The sequence below is a fragment of the Protopterus annectens genome, chromosome 1.part1 (genome assembly GCF_019279795.1).
Source record: "Protopterus annectens isolate FY-2018-M chromosome 1.part1, PAN1.0, whole genome shotgun sequence".
Lineage (NCBI taxonomy): Eukaryota > Metazoa > Chordata > Ceratodontiformes > Protopteridae > Protopterus > Protopterus annectens.
Window position 1 is genome coordinate 849,636,326 of NC_056726.1, and position 17,534 is coordinate 849,653,859.

Consider the following 17,534-nt stretch of genomic DNA (forward strand, 5'->3'; position numbering starts at 1 on the left):
CTCAGTCAATATGAGAGTAACCTCCCTCGCCAAGTAACACAAATATACCAGTTTCTGTAGCATTAAAACACTGTACATTAGCTCCAACATTCAATAAGGTCAGAAGAGTAGTTCTCTAGACTAGGCAGTAACTTACAAGATTTTACATTTATTTATTGGGAATGTCAGACTGGGATAAGATCCACTTCTCAGAGGAGTCTCAGGGAGAAAAGCTCCACATATAGATTATACAAAACTCATAGAAGAAATTATACAAAAGTTATACAAGAAATTATACAAAACTGATCCTAGGCGACTAGCTACCAACCCCTACAGTATCATCTTCCCTGATAAGACCTGATCATAAAGTGGTCACTTTCAAAGTCACCGTCTCCCTTGACCTCTCTCTAGCTAGGGTCAAACAAAAAAACTTCTCCACAGCTGATTACAACCTCCTGAGGGATGGTATAAACAGCTTCAGCCCCCCCCCGTAGGAACTGGCACCAATGTCCAAATCTACACCAAAGTACTATACGAGCATTTATACAGATGGATGGAATAAGGAATACCCAACAGGACAAAATCATCCTCCGCAAAGAAGAGTAAACCTGTCTGGTGGACATCTGCCATAAATAAACTATATAACAAAAGGAAAAAATTGCTGTCCAGTTCCAAGAAGGAGCAGGTGCCCAGTTGGAAGCAATCTCTCCTTAGCCTGAACAAGCAATAAGAGCACTAGTGAAATCCTCTAAAGCAAACTTTGAGTCCAAATTGGCCACATCTACTAAAGACAATCATAAGGCCTTCTTCACATATGTCTGCAATCTCAAAGGAAGCACCCAGATCTGTTCAGAACTGGGAGTCAAGGACACCCAATACACAAATGCTGTAGATATAGCCAACCTGCTGGCTGACAGATTCAGCAAAAACTTCATCCCTCTGCCCTCCCCTCCCAAATCAGTAAATCAGAACATCCCCATACCTGCCTCTCTCCCATTATCTCTAGGGAACTGTTCATCATTGCTCTCTCAAAGGCAAAAAAATACAGTCTCCATGGGACCCAATAACATCCCAGGCTGCATTCTACATGAACTTAGGCATGACCTTACAGCACCATTAGGCACCCTATTCAACCAAAGACTGAGGACTGGCTTTGTCCGAGCTGAGTGGAAGACAGCCACTGTCATCCTTTTACACAAAGATAGAGTATCCACCGATCTGGGAAATTACAGACCAATCAGCCTAACTAGCCTGATCCGCAAAGCCATGGAATGGATTATCATGGACTTCATTAACAGGGACATTGGCAACCACCAAACAGTTGACCCCACACAGTTTGGCTTTGTCAAGGGGAGGTCATGTCTGTTAAATCTGGTTGACTTCTTTGAGATAGTCACCAAAGCTATGGAGGAGGGGAAGACAGTGCACACCTCTCAGCTAGGCATCAATCCACATGTTACTAGATGGATAGCAAACTGGATCAGTGACAGAACTCACCTAATCAAAATAGGAGAAGCCACCTCAAGCAGTAGATCTGTGAAGAGCGGAGTACCCCATGGATCGGTCTTGGGGCCTCTGTTATTCGGGATATACTTCTCGGAGGTGCAGGCCAAATCCAGGGGGTTATGGCTGTCTAGGTTTGCAGATGACTGCAAGCTGGGCGCAGTCATCAATTCCCCAAATAATGTGGACATCCTCCAAGAGGGTCTCATCCAAACAAATGATTGGTGCCAGAAACATGGCCTCAAGCTGAATGCCAAAAAATGCATCATCATCCCCTTTGGGGAGAGTAACATCCCCACATATCATCACATTAATAACAAAGTCCTAAGCACGCAATCAGTCATGAGGAATTTGGGCACCCTGGTTGATAGCAACCTAACTTTTGACCACCATATTTCCTCCGTTGTACGTAAAGCTTTCCACATGTCACATCTCATAAGAAAGGGTTTCTTATCCAGGGACAAGGAGGTCATAACATCCCTGTATTCTTCCCTTATAAGGCCAATTACTGACTACACTGCCCCCTTTGGCATGTACCTCGTAAAGCACATGCAGCAGCTGGAGAGACCACAGAGGTTTCTTACCAGGAGAATCCAGGGCCTCAAACATCTACCCTACATAGACAGGCTAAAAGCCTTGCCCCTCTACTCAGTTTCATACAGACTCCTCAGAGGTGACCTCTGTCTAGCATACAAAGCAATCGCAGACCCCACCTTGATGGGACTGCTGCATATCTTCATGTCAAGCTCCATTCAAATAATCCGCACCCGCAACCTCAACCTGGTCTGTGACATCAATAGGACTTGACGGGACAGATACGTGTCCCAGAGACTCCCCCATCTCTGGAATAGACTCCCTCTCCATGTCAAGCAGAGTACCTCATAACCCCTTTTTAAGCGCAACTTGGATAACTGGATAGGAAACAGAAAATACACCCCTGGGATTCCACCTGTGTCCCTGCTGGACAGGGGCTTTAGGTGCTAACTTGTTTAAACATAGTCTAAACTCTTGGCTAGGTTTATAAGGACCTCAGGGCCAATAGCCTAGTAACTTCCTATGATCCTATGAAAATGTATGACATACAGTACATCAGAAATTACATTATATGCTATTAAGCTGACATTTGTATTATACAATCACCTGATATAATTCCTTACTGTAGTGTAGACATTGTAGTTTCTCAAAGTAAGACGAAGATGGGTTTGTATGGGGGAAATTGGATAGAAAAAGATGAGGTTGGAGATTATCTAGACATAAGGGAGAGCACAGATTATGAGCTGGTCAGGGAAGAACACAAATTATGACCAGAACCTATTAAAACTAGCCAGCCTGGAGTAGTACAGGAGCAAAGCCAGGTATCATTATGACAATTTTTAAAAATCTTTTTTGAATTGGTTGACATTTGTGTTGGTTCCGATGCTGTGAGGTAGTGAATTCCATCTTGTTGCTACATGATGAGAAAATAGGGAGTCCCCTGCCGTATTAGTGGATTTGGACCCTTGTAGTAGAGATTTATTTGTTGACCGAAGATTGATTTATGGTATGGAGCTGGAGAATATTTAGAAGGGCAGGGTTTTTTTAAGGTTACTATATTAGTTTGAGTGCCAAGGTTAACTGGTTATAGGATAGAAGTTGTGGGAGTTCTAACCAGGAGTTTTTTTTAAGGAGTGACAGTGGTGGGTATGATATAGGCAATCATTTGCAAATTTAGCTATTTTATTGTAGCATGTTTCAAGTTTCAATCTGTCTTTTTAAGGTTGGTAAGTATTGGGGAAGCATACAGAAGTGTTGACAGAAGATAGGTTCTAGCACTGGCAACCCTAGAGGTGCTAGTTAATACCTTTTATTTCTGTAAAGAGTACCCATTTTTTGTGAACTTCTTAATGGTTTGTGCTATATGTAGGTCAAATCTTAGGTTGTTACCTATTATTACTCCTAGTAGTTTTGTTTGTGAATCGGCATTAATTTTAGCATTATTCCTAGCTGTGATGTAGAAGGTGCTGGGGGAGCAGGTCTTGTGGGTTGGAAGATCATGAGTTTTGTTTTATTGGTGTTGAGTATGTGATGATGGTTAGTGAGCCATATCTCGGTATCTGAGAATGATTTTTGGGTTATATCATGTGCAGGTTATTAGCGGAGCATATAAATATTGTGTCATCTGCATATTGGATAGCTGAAGCCAGTGGAGTAACACTATGAAGGTTGCTTGCAAAAACAGTGAAGAGTAGCTGCCCAAGAATTGAGCCTTGAGGCATTCCTAGTGTGACGAGAAGAGGGGGTATAGGACATTATGCCATTTTACAGATTGCTGGCAATCCTGTAGATAGCTTTGGAACCAGCAAAGTACAGAGGGGCTGAGGTTCAGTTTGGAGAGTGTATTTAATAAGTTTGGGGTGGGAGACTGTATCAAAGACCTTGGACACATCTAGAAAGACTGCAGAGACTATTTTAACATTGTTTCTGAGTTGGTTGATGGTATTGGTGAAACTGAGGAGTGCAGCTGTGGTACTACGATGGGGCCTAAAATCATGCTGACATGTTGCAAACATGTTGTTGAATGTAAGATGATGAATCAGTCGGGGTGGATACATATTTAGAGGAGTTGAGATAGAGGACAGAGAATGGCGATCAGTCTGTAGTTGGTCAGGTATGTGGAATTTCCACCTTTGTGTAAGGAATGTGTGCGATTTTCCATATTGCTGGGATGTGTTGTCCTGCTATGGACCTGTTAATAAGGATCGTCACTGGATAAGATATGGCATCAGCTGCTAATTTAAAATATTTGGTTGGTAACTTCTCCGCTACTGTTGAAGAGGGTTTGAGTTTTTTGAGTAGTTTCTTAATGGTAGCTGTGGGAATAGGCTGAAAGGAGAAGGAGCTGTAGTTAATAATGAGAGGTTTGGAGGCTAGTCATGGTTCTGTGGAATTACTTGTAATTGGAGATAGTACACTTTCAGTGAAGTATTTACTGAATTCTTCTGAAATGGTGGTAGAAGAGTGTGGTAATTTGGGGGAAGGGGTAGTGGAATGTCCAGGTTGGAGAATAGCATTTATGGCATTCCAAGCTTTTGGGGGGTTATGCTCATGGTTATGCTGCAGATTATAATAGAAGTTCTGTTTATCGAGGTTGATTTGGTGTTTAGCCTTGTTTCTAATTTGCTGGAATGCAATGCGGTTGATTTGGGTTTTACAGGTGAGCCATTTTTCTCATGCTTTGTCTCTTTTCCTAAGGAGCATTCTGGTGTCGTTAGTTAACCATGTTGTGTATGTGGCCTTAATACAAACTGACCTTGGGGGCCAATTTGTTTAGAATTTCGAGGAAGGTGTGGTTGAAATAATCTACTACAGCATCAAGGGGCAGTTTTTATAGTAGAGTCCGGTTACATTTTTTTAGGGTATTGATTAGGTCTTGGGGGTTAAAGTTTTCTTACTGCGGATTTGGTGGAAGGTGGTGAGCTTGCCAGTACTGATGTTTTTTCTCAATAGATATGTTGGCATATGGTGACTAAGGCCGTCAGGCAAGCAGCCTCTAATCTGATAATTCTGAAATTTGTTGGTTAGTGTCCAATACAGTATAGACTGACGGTTGGAGGTTTTCATTTATCTGTGTGGGAGCTTCAATGAGTTGTATGAAGCCATAGAGGTTGATGTGATTGCTACAGTTATGTGAATTACAAGCTGTCCATTCTATATTAAAGTCACCCATAATAATAGTTTCTTGGGCTATGGAATTTAATACAGACTGGATGATGTGCTCTACAGTGTAAATACTACTTCTGGGTGGGACACCAGTAGCTATAATGGATTTGAATTTGTTCTGGTTAATTTGAAGTTTAGTATGTGGGATTTCTATGTTTTTGAGGTTATCTATGTTTAGGCTTCATAGTAAAAGTGTGAGACTGCTCTTAAATAAAATGGCTACCCCTCCACCTCTTTTCACCTGCTCTAATAATGTTGTAACCAGGTGGTATAATTTCGCTGTCAGTTGTGTGTGCTTTTAACCAGGTTTCCCTTAAAACAGCAATATTGGGGTTATAATGGGATAGAGTGGTGTGTGATTCTTGAACTCTGATGACTATGTTTTGCAGGTTTAGATATTTCAGAGGCTTTTCGTGACAGAGTGGCTATACCTTGTATTGCAGGGGGTGGTGAGGAGGTATTCTGGGGGGGGGGGTGAATGACTCCACTTACAATACGTTTGGTAGCTATGGTTACTCATGTTTGGAAGAATGCTGATATATGCTTATGAAAGGGGTTATTTTTTGGGTTTGGTTTAATATGGTAGTCTGTATGAGTTGAGATAGTTTGGTTATATTTAAGATGGATGGGGATATTAACATGGAGTAGTCAGTTAGGTGTGGAGAAAAAATAGATGTAGTTTTGTGCAATGTGTGCGGGGAGACTATTTCTGAATAGTTTTAAGTGAGTAGCAGTTGTTGGCAGAGCTAGTAATATACAATGCCTTGATACTATTTTGTAATGGTTAAAGGGTAGGGACTGCTTATAGGTTAATGGGTTAATATATGTGTGTGGTAATGGGTGCTGTTAAGGTTAGTGTGGAAATGTAAGATATTGTATAATTGGAAATTGCATAGGTGGTGACTGGTAGACAAGTGTTAGTGGTTAGGTTTAGAATAAATTTGAGTGATTTGGGGGAGGGAGGGAATGGGGTCAGGGTAGGGGGACGCAGTGAAGCCCAAGAATAGCGAGGGTGGAAAGGAGCAAGCAAAGCCATAATACACAATACTACTAAAACGTTGTCGTGCCTTTGATTTTAAGTCTACCTACACTTTGATAATATGGAGTTTTATCAAAATAAAATGTAAGTAGTAACAGATGTGCATTTCCAAGTTTTTAATTGCAAACACTTTTACTGTTGTTACAGAAAAATAAAATTACTCTTGCATTTCATCTCAAATTTTATCATATTTTACTTCTAAATCAACTTCTCTCCTTATCAAGCATGGTAAGTCTGATGTCATGGTAAATTAACCTTTACAGAGATATTCCAAGCCATTTCCCACCTTTTATAGTATCACACTGGAAATGATAACTTAGATAGAGCACTAGATTATTATCTTCAGTCAAAAATAAAAGATGAATAACTCCATACTAATAACTTTATTTTTTCATCCTTGCATCTGAATACTTCTCACATGTCGTTAATTACTTTTCATGTACACCCTTTAATCTACCCTTTTAACATCTGCCGTCAAAACTTATCATCTAGGCATATGCAATGTCTCATTCATACTTTCTTCAAATATGGTCTACCATCCCTAAAACAAGATATGCTATACAACTCCCTCATGCCATTACAGAATGATCTTCCCTTATGACCACTGTTCTTATCAGCCAGTTAACATATTCTTCATCTAGTGATCCATCTGTGTCCTTTTAGTTTTCAAAAATGACGTTCACTGTCTTCTACATCCACCCATACATATATTATTACTCACCTCAATGATCACCTGGACAGCATCAATTTAATTTCTGTATTTAAAATTCATCCGTACATTACTCTTAAGAACATAATTTTTCATGATCTCTTTACCTTATGTTTCATCCTATGTTGTGCCCCTGCTCAACCACATTCATCCCCTTCATAACCCATCACCATCCGAAGAGATGGAACCCAACACCATTTCAGTCCATAAAACATAACCGCCAATTTAAATCTGTCACGTTTTCAGTTTGGGGAGGTAACCATTAATATTCATCTTTCTTTTTCCACACATTATCTGAAGGGCCAAACAATCGAACTGCTCTGCGATCACCACCATTAAACCTTTAGCCCACAGAGAAACTAGTGGTTTTAAAACTTCATTGATGAGCTCTGTCAGAATAATTTTTAAAAATCATGAAACCCAGGTACTGTTCCAAAACAACAAGCCTTTATTCATCACAGACAATTGATCCTCACTACATAAACAAAAAAAATCAGAAATATATAATTTCTCATTTTTTTCTGATGGAGGATTGCAAAGGCTTGTTGATTTGGAACACTATCTGGGTTTCATGATTTCTGGAAATTACTGTGACTGAGAAAATCAAAGTTTTAAGACCACTAGTTTATCTGTTTTTTATTTTTTAACTTTATGAAAAGCACAAATAAGCAACTGGACTGGTATTCCACTGCAGTAGTTGTTAATTGAAAGCGCACATTGTGTGGCTGCTACAAACTGGCTATGAAAAAGCAACCCACACTTTTAATAGTAAAGATGCAATCCTACTAGCAAAAGGAGTGGACTCTGACAAAACGGTGGCAGAATGGCAAGGTACTAAAAGTGGGAGACAGCAGAGTGTTTGCAGAGAATGACTACACATTGTACATCAGGCAGAAGTGGAGTAAATTTATTCCACTATTCAGGGAATGTTGAGAAACAGACATGAGATTCAAACTGCTGTACCTAGCTATCTTCAAAATATTCTTCCCTGGAGGAACAAAATCATTTTCTGATGAAGTACATGCTAAGAAGGAAATATAAAAGTTTCTCCAACAAAAAGATGTGGAACACAAGGAGATTCTGCTTCTTGTACTTCTGGTAATACAGACCAGAGAGAGACTTTGCCAGTGAAACTTTTTCCAATGTTTCAAAGGAAAATGCTGGACAGAAGTTAGGCAGCATGAGAGTTGACTAGAAGAAATCAACAGTATGTTGGAAATGAACAAAACTGAAGAGAAAAGTGCCCAAAACCACAAAAACCAAGATAAAACGAATTAAGGCACTAAAGAAGGACTCCTCCTCTTTGTAGACCAGCAAATAAAAATTTTTATTAACGGAACAGCAAAAAAGGGTAAAAGCACAACAAACTAAATCCACAAAAGAAAAGTTAATGGGCAGGATTCACGAAAAGTACAGTATTGTACCTACCATAAATGTAGATGTTCGAAGATCCACATTGCTGCAGTCCTTACATATGGGTAGTCCGCTGTCCTCGGTCGGCCCGAATACCAAAGTATTAGGCTGACGTCGGTCAAGGCGCTTAAAACTGACATCAGGACGTCAGGGTACAAATGCGCATGACCGACGTCATATCCTCAGTCTTTTCTTGCCCCAGATGTCAGACGGCCCTAAAAAGAAAGGCCAAAACCAAAAAACAGCAAAAAACAACCAACCACCCTGCACTAATCATATTTACAATATTTACAATATTCACAACCCAAACCACACAACCACCTCTAACTACAGAGGGAAGGAGGGAGGGTTGGACTGCAGCGATGTGGATCTTGAACATCTACATTTATGGTAGGTACAAAACTGTACTATGTTCTTCATCTCACATTGCTGCAGTCCTTACATATGGGTAGAATCCCAAAGCAGAGGTAAGGGAGGATGGCAAAACTATAAAGCATTAGGAGCTGCCAAAATGCCCTGTAAAATTGCAGTGGCAAAACCAGCCCTAGATTTAGAGTAAAGTGGAAGGTGATAATGCTTAGAGAAAGTATGCACTGAACTCCAAGTAGCTGCCTCCAAAATATCTTTAGTAGCCACCCCCCTTAAGAAAGCTGTAGAAGTGGCAGTAGCCCTAGTGGAATGAGGCCTAATCCCAGCTGGAATCTCCTTACCATGATGGGAATAACAGAAAGCAATACAAAACCAATCCACTTAGAAATAGTCTGTTTTGAAACAGGTTTGCCCTGAGAACCCAAAGCAAATGAAACAAACAACTGCTGAGACTGCCTGAACCCTTTAGTTCTGCTCAAATAATATCGCAACTGTCTGTGTATATCCAAAGTGTGCAAAATCTTTTCCCCTTTATTTTGGGGGTTTGCATAAAAAGTAGGTAAATGAATAGTTTGGTTTAAAGCCACACTAGAAACCACTTTAGGCATAAAGGAAGGGTTAGTACGCAAAGATACCCTGTCCTTGTGGAAAATTAGGAAAGGCTCAACCGCCATAAGGGCCTGTAATTCAGAAACCCTTCTTGCAGAGGTAATGGCCAACAAAAAAGCAGTCTTCCATGATAAATAGTTCAACTCGGCAGTCGCTGCAGGCTCAAAAGGTTGTAGAGTGAGTTTCTCCAACACAAAATTGAGATCCCAAGCAGGAGTAGGAGCTCTACGTGGGGGTCTTATATTCTTTGCCCCTCTAAGGAATTGCTTAAACAAAGGATGAGAAAATAATGGTGGGTCACAGTCATAGTGAGCAGAAATTGCTGCAGCATGAACCTTAATAGAGGAGAAGGACAAACCTTTGTCCAATAACTCAGTAAGGTATTGAAGAGCAACACTTAAATTAGGTTTAGAAACATCAAAGTCCTTTGCTGTACTCCAAATTAAAAATCTCCTCCATTTATCAGCGTAAACTTTCCTTGTACTAGGCCTTCTGGCCTCCAAAATAACATTCAAAACTTGTTATGGAAGTTGAGACCCTCCAGGGTTTAAAACAGAATATGCCAGGCTGTTAGATGTAGAGAGTGAAGTTTGACATTGAGTAAATGACTGTTCTCCTGAGACAGCAGGTGTGGAATCGAAGGCAAAGGCCATGGAGGCTCCCGTACCAGACTTCTCAGTAATGGGTACCAATGCTGTCGAGGCCAATCCGGAGCTATTAAAATCATGGTTGGCTTGTCCTGTCTGACCTTCAGGAGTACCTTTGGGAGAAGAGGCAGAGGTGGAAAGGCATACACGTGAAAATTGCTCCAATTGAATGAGAGAGCATCCACTTTCCAAGCCATGGGATGAAACCTTTTTGTGCAAAACTTTGGCAGCTGGTAATTTAGAGGAGAAGCGAACAGATCTATGTCTGGAGTTCCCCATAACACTGTCAATTTTTTAAATACATGAGGATCCAATTTCCATTCGTGGGGATCCATAATTTGTCTGCTCAACACATCTGCTAAGGAGTTCTGTGCTCCTGGCAGAAACCTTGCCTGAAGATTCAGCTGTAAACTGAGAGCAGTCTCCCACAAAATCATTGCTTGCCTGCATAGAGGATAAGAATGTGTCCCCCCTTGCTTGTTGATGTACCACATGACAGTTGTGTTGTCTGTTAGAATCAACACCTGCCCTGGAAGAAGCAAATCCTTGAAAGCTATCAATGCAAATTGGACTGCTAACATCTCCTTCAAGTTGATATGTAAATGTAAAGTCTGGCAGGCCACGTGTCTTGTATCCACTTTCCATTCAGATGAGCTCCCCAAGCTTTGTCTGAGGCATCTGTCGTTAGAATCTGACTCGCCTCTGGTCGGGTCACAGAGAGTCCCTTGTTTAGGTGACATTCCTGAGCCCACCACAAAAATTCCTTTTGGATGCAAGGTATTATCGGAATGACAGTGTCCAAATCTTGGCAGTGCTGCGTCCATACATTTTTGAGATACCATTGTAGCTTCCTCATATGCAGTTTGGCATTGGGAAGTACCAGAATACAAGATGCCATGAACCCCAAGGCTTGAAGGACTGTCCTTGCAGTCAGCCTGGACTGACGAGACAATTGGTGGAAGTAAAGAGAAAGATTCTTTTGTTTGTCCGGGGTCAAAAAGGCCATCTGGGATGCTGTATTCAGTCTCACACCCAGAAAGCACATGTCCTGAGAGGGTACTAGACTGGACTTTATTTCGTTCACAGAATACCCTAGGCATCTTAACACTGCCATCACATACTGCAACTGATGAAGAAGTTCGTCCTTTCCTTGAGCCAGAATCAGGCAGTCGTCCAAATAAGGATAGATTTGTATTCCTCTTAGCCTGAAGAAAGCTACCACTGGAGCCAGAACCTTTGTGAACACTCTGGGCGCAGTAGATAAGCCAAAGGGCAATGCAGAGAACTGATAATGAAAAGTCCCAGCCCGAAAACGCAGATACTTCCTGCAACAGGGCCTGATAGGAATATGAAGGTAAGCCTCCTTGAGATCCAGAGTCACCAGCCAGTGATCTTTGCCCAGCAGAGGTAAAAGCTGTTGTAACGTCAACATTTTGAACTTGGGAATGTCCAGATATGTGTTGAGGATAGATAAATCCAAAATTGGTCTCCACGTGTTCCCTTTCTTTGGTACTAGAAACAGGCGAGAATAAAATCCTAGGCCCACTTCTAGCAGAGGGACCGGTTGTATAGCTCCTATTTGTAGTAGTAGAGAAATCTGTTTGTGAGCCTCTAGTCTTTGTTGAGGAGGAACGTCTGGCATGCCTTTGAAAGGAGGTAAGGTATGGAAATAAAACTTGTAACCTTGGTGTATGATATCCAATACCCATTTGTCTTGGGTAATTAAAATCCAATTTTCCTTGAAGAGTGCCAACCTTCCTCCCAAAGGTACTGCCAGGCAAGAAGGATCTGGCAGCTGAAAAAGTAGGTCATTGGGCCTGTTTACGAAAGGACTGGCCCCTGCCCTCACTCGAAGACTGTGCAGGTGAACTCCATGTTCTAGGTCTGAAGGAACTCTGAGCTCTGCCCCTACCACGTCTAGATCTACCCCTAGACTGAGAATCAGAGGAAGGATACGTCCACCCCTTAGCAGGCCAATTTCTACTAAACTTTGGGGGCGGAACTTGCAAAAAATCTTTAACAGTCTGCATAGACTTAGCCTTGTCTTGCAATTTCTTTAGGACTGATTCCACAGGTGGACCAAACAACACTTCAGACTGCAAAGGAGCATCCAAAATCCTTGTCTTAACATGGTCAGATAAATTCTGATCCTTAAGCCAGGCGTGCCTGCGAAGAACTGAACCAGTGGCAGCCACCCTAGAAGAGGCCTGCACAGCATCAAAACCACACTGTAAAGAATGCTTACCCACCTGTTCAGAGACATGCACCAAATCTTGTAATTCTTTACAGTCAATGCCTTCTGCCAGAGCATCCACCTTAGACTTCAATTGCGAAAGGAGGAAATTTTGATATTTCAACATATGAAACTGGCAATTCAAAGCCCTCATAGCTAAGGTAGAAGATGTATAGACCTTTTTTCCCCACCTATCCAAAGCTCTGGCCTCTTTATCTAGAGGAACCGGATTCTTTACAACAGAGGCCTTGACCCCCTTAGGTCCTTGACTAACAGTTTCTGGGTCCCCTAGGACTCTTATAGAGATATTTATGAGCCTCAGGCACCCTGTAATACCTATCCGGTTTAACAGGTGCAGGAGGCAGAGAATCAGGATGAAGTGAGGCCTCTGAAAATACATCCTGCACAACATCCAGAACAGGGGGTATAGCTAAGGGCCTATGTTGAGGTAAAAACAAAAATTCCCTAAGCCTTTTCCGTGAATCAGAGAAGTCCTGACCTTCCCACTTAAAATGTTCCCTCATAGAATGAAGTGTCTCTGAAAAAGAAAAATCCTCTGGAGGAGAAGCAGAAGGAGTGGAATCTTCTGCATCAGAATCAGAATAAGGAGAGTACTCCTGCAAGTCTTCAGCCGAAGACTCTGAAACATCCGAAGCCTGCTCAAAACTTTCCAACTCTGGCTCCACCCTAGGCCTCTTCTCAGGTGGGGTGTTGAGGAGTCAAAATATATGGTTTGGCTCCTAGTCCATGATCATGAGGCACAACTCATGCAGGGCCAGGTTCAGTGGGGTGCATACAAGGCAGAGGCGTGGAACCGGTTGGCACATGATCTCACCAGTGCCACAGGCATTCCAAGGACTGGTGAACAGGTCCATCACCACCATGCGGACCTGAAGAGACCTAAGCAGGACCAACTGAACCGTTGGATCCAGGAGGCCCGGCAAATGCCTAACGCCCCACTACTGAGTAAGCATCCATGTAATTAGGTATGTAAGAAATTATCCTAGTCTACAGTATGGAGATGTATGTTCCAATATTACATCATTTATATTACAGCTGCAGGTGTCCGTTCCATGAATCAGCGAGCCTATGCTGATAGGCTGGTGAGGTTGCGCTACCAGGCAGGTTAGTAATTATTTTGCTGGAATTGTTATAGAATATAAGTGAGACAGCTTGTAAAAGAGTTCAGTGTTGTTACATATTAATAAAGTTCAAATAAGCCTAGAAGAAAGATTCTACTAGTACTGTAAGATTAGATAAGTGATGCAGCCTGTAATCCAGAAATAAACATTAAACAAGTCTCAAATAGAGAGTTTCCACCTGTATTGTAATATCAGATACCTGCTTCAGCCTGAAAATGAGTGGTAATCAATCAACAAAGGATAGACATGTGTCAAATGCATCCCTTTTAAAATCTGCCATATGAAATAAGTGAGTCAGTTGGAAAGGATTGTTGTAACCCAGTAAGAAATGTTAACGCCTAGAATTAAGTACCATCCTGAAATGTAAAAATAAAACAAGTGAGAGTGTGAGAAAGAGGGTATGAATCTACCAAGAAAGCTGTAATAAGTCTGGAATAAAGAATGAAAATCACTTGGCACCACAGGACCCGGAAGCACGTAAACAAAGGCTTTCAAAATAAGCAGATGAAGAAATCAAACAGCTGCTAGGTCTCCAAAAAGATCCATTAATGTAAACAGGCAAAATAAAAATCCACACTACTACTAGATACCTAGGTCTGAATGACACCCTCAACATCACTAGTGTTTTGAAATTGAGACAAGCTCGTCTATAACACAGTTTAGCAGAACATGACATCTATTGTTTTATTCACTTTTGAATCCATAAGATTTTATAATATGATATATGGAATGTTATACATTGGCAACTCAGATAAGAAATGTTTTACAATGCTAGTTAGTAACTCTAGGTTTTAAATTGGAGTTTTGATTTCACCCCTGATGGTTAAAAGGGGTTACTGCACTTATTTGTATTACACAACTATAAAAATATTTTACAGAATTGTTTTATGACATATTTTAATAGTTTGTATTCAATTTCAAGTTCATTATGCTATTCAGTCGCCAAGACATTTTTAGAAAATGAATTATTTTTAGAAAATGAATTATTTTTAATGATAATAAGAATGTATTTTAGAATTTCCTTATATGGTGATTTTCCTGTTGGGAAAGGTTCACAGGAAGTCATGTGATGATTCTGGAAGTATTTAATGTGAATGAACTTCCAGCAATGTTGTTTGCCTTGAGAAAGCTCGCATGTGGTCGAGTGAAAGTGCATGGATGATATTGTGGATTTTTATTTTGCCTGGTTACATTAAAGGATCTTTTTGGAGACCTAGCAGCTGTTTGATTTCTTCATCTGCTTATTTTGAAAGCCTTTGTTTACGTGCTTCCGGGTCCTGTGGTGCCAAGTGATTTTCATTCTTGGTTTGATTTTGCTTTAAGTCTGGAATAAAGTTATACTGCAGTGAGTACATAATGAAACGAATGAAACAGCCACAACCAAAGAGTGAAATGTGTGTAATAAAGTACTGAACCTGGAATGTGTATGTCCCACAATTTGGATATGGTGCTGTACCCTTGCAATATAGAGATAGTTTGGTTGTATGAAATACTGAACATCCACAGTTGTCTAGAGCCATATAAATCAAATGTAGCAGGATGCTGTACCAGAACACAGCCAGATATGAACATGTATGAATAAAAATGGAATGTATATTAATGTAGCAGTAACATTCCCATTACCAACATTCCTAAGGTTGCATATAGGAAACTGTACTAATAACCGAAGTAAAGAGATGTGAACTGAGTGAACACACGTTACCAAAACACAACCAAAGCTCACTCTGGAAGCTCCAAATAAGGGCTAAAAGAACCACAGATATAAATCCACAGATATAAATCCAAGATTTGTTGAAATAATCAGTAATAGATTCCAAAATGCAAAATAACTGTTTATTTGGAGCTTCCAGAGTGAGCTTAAACTGTACTAATACATGTAGGGGATATATCTGCACCTACTAGGAATGTACAGCATATGTATAGGTAGTTTAAGTTGTTAATGTAATATTTCGTCACCCTACCCTATTTTCACAAATGATGCCATTCCACACCAAACTGGGTATGTGTTATGACAATTAATTCCCATGGACATTTGTCCTGTTGGTTCATACATATCTGCATGTACGTTGATGCATGTGCCCTGTTCACATATCCAAACCTGATGGCCTGTTGCCACCAATCAACTCTGCATGCTGTTGGAATGTGTACTGTTGTTCTAAATATGCATGTGTTATGCTTGCTGTTCAATGTTCGGAATTCATGGTTGTTTGGTTAATGGGAATACTGATGCATGCGGTTACAACTAATTTGGAATAGTGTTGTTTGTTACTAACCCAAAATGTCATAAAATACTGATAAACATAGGACAACAGGGAAGGCGGGTTCCAGCGGACCCACATCTCCCACCTCAGCTGGCGAGTGCACCTGGCACCAGTGCCCAGGCCGGAACCTCCTCCGGTGGCCCTGTGCCACCTTTGGGTTAAAGCGCTGCAGGGGATGGGGCTCGTCCCTCCTCTGCAAGCGTGGTCGGAGAAGTCCACTCACCCTCCATAGTGTTCGGTCTGTGGTGCGTAGCGAGATCAAGCGTTCTGTGCTTGATCCCCTACGCTAGCTTGAGGCGAGGGTGACGCAACTCATGGGTGTGCCTGCCCATCCTATACAGCCCCCAGCACAGCCCCGTCCTTTGCAGTTATGGCGCAGTGGTAACTGCCCATGGGTGGGGATCTCAGTTCCACTGTTGCCATCTGTGGGCTCATGGGCTCGCGATATCCAAACATCCGTCCCTGTCAATTGTGTTTCCCCCCACGTGTCATACTCCACCCCTGTATGCGTCTTGTTTGTCTTGTCTGTTAACCTCCCCAACCTACCTCCCCAAATATACCTACTTCCTGTACCTCACATTCCACTCTCACCTGAAAAAAAAATGAAAAAAGGACACACTGTTCCCACAAAAAAATTACGCCCCATACATAGCTGCCCATTTTGTAGACATGTCTGCTGGACATGTCAACTGATCATTAAAATTGGCTGTACAACATATTTTGTTGTCCTCACACCTCTCTCAGGGGTGGAAGGTTTCAAATTTCACACCAATTACACACATATGCACAGCTGTTGCTGATAAAGAAATGGGCAGCTATGGGCCTTCCCTACGTCCTTCCTGCAAATCCCGAGCTTGTTTTCCTACTGTCCTACCCTCTTTGTGCCCACTTTTTCACCACTTTCCTATCTCCCCATTTTCTTTTCTTTAAAAGAAATTAGCGTGGGTGTTAGCGAGAGTAAGCACTTTTGAGCAGTAGTCAGCGGGTGTGCGCTTGTGTGCACTTAGCTAAGCGAGTGTGCACGTAGCTAAGCGACTGTGCGCATGCGTGAACATCGCGCAAACCAGCACAAACCCGCTTGCAACTGCTTAAAAGTGCCTTAGTCACTCTGTATGACAAGACCTGCAGTCTGCTCATCAGCAAAATAAAATACCCCTGTCAGTCTCGAACCCCGGACCTTGGAAACACTAGTCTGCATGAATTACCACTGAGCCAAGTCAGATATACAAGAACATGGTGCTCAAAGAAATATATCATGAAATACAAGGAGTGAATGTAAAGGGAATATAGGAAGGCCATTACACAAAGCTTGTTCCCTGTATGTTTAGTGGCAATTCTTGTGGAATTGCATTACATGAGTGTGATAAAAGAAACAGCCATGCTAGTAGGCAATAATGTTACAGTAGCACCTTACAACCCACACACGGTATCAGGGCAGGATAAACACCACCATATTTGAATAGGTATGAGGCCAGACATCCCAACTGTGACTGATTTACAGGGATGGCCTTGATTTGTCAAAAAATGTTACCTGTGCCCCACTGACTCCCTGTGAAATGTACTAACAGTAGGCAGAAAGGTGGGGAATCCCACGTAATGTTCACCATCAATAAGTTAAAGTAAACACTACTTGCATATCAGAAATGGTGTAGTAATACATATGCTCAAAAGACACACACAGTCCCCACAGTCACCACTGCAGAATATCTGAAATATATCACGGGTGTATCCCACTGATATGTACCTTTCCTGAGGCTGCTCAAATATATACCTGAGGGTATCTGAGGCCTGCAAGTGTCAGAAACACACCGGCACATCAGCCTGTCTGCTGTTACACACTCTGCAAATAGCTGTAGAATTACTTCCACAAGCACACCCTCATGTAGGAGTACAACACAGAAATATCAAAGGATGTAGCCATCTAACAAACT

The 17,534-nt window shown here is 41.5% G+C and overlaps 1 protein-coding gene across 1 annotated transcript in view; it reads right to left on the bottom strand.

The window, feature by feature from the left end:
* The window catches only part of LOC122815150 (probable E3 ubiquitin-protein ligase HERC1), a 5,886,073-nt gene that overhangs the window by 5,354,390 nt on the left and 514,149 nt on the right, over positions 1-17,534 (bottom strand). The window lies entirely within an intron of this gene.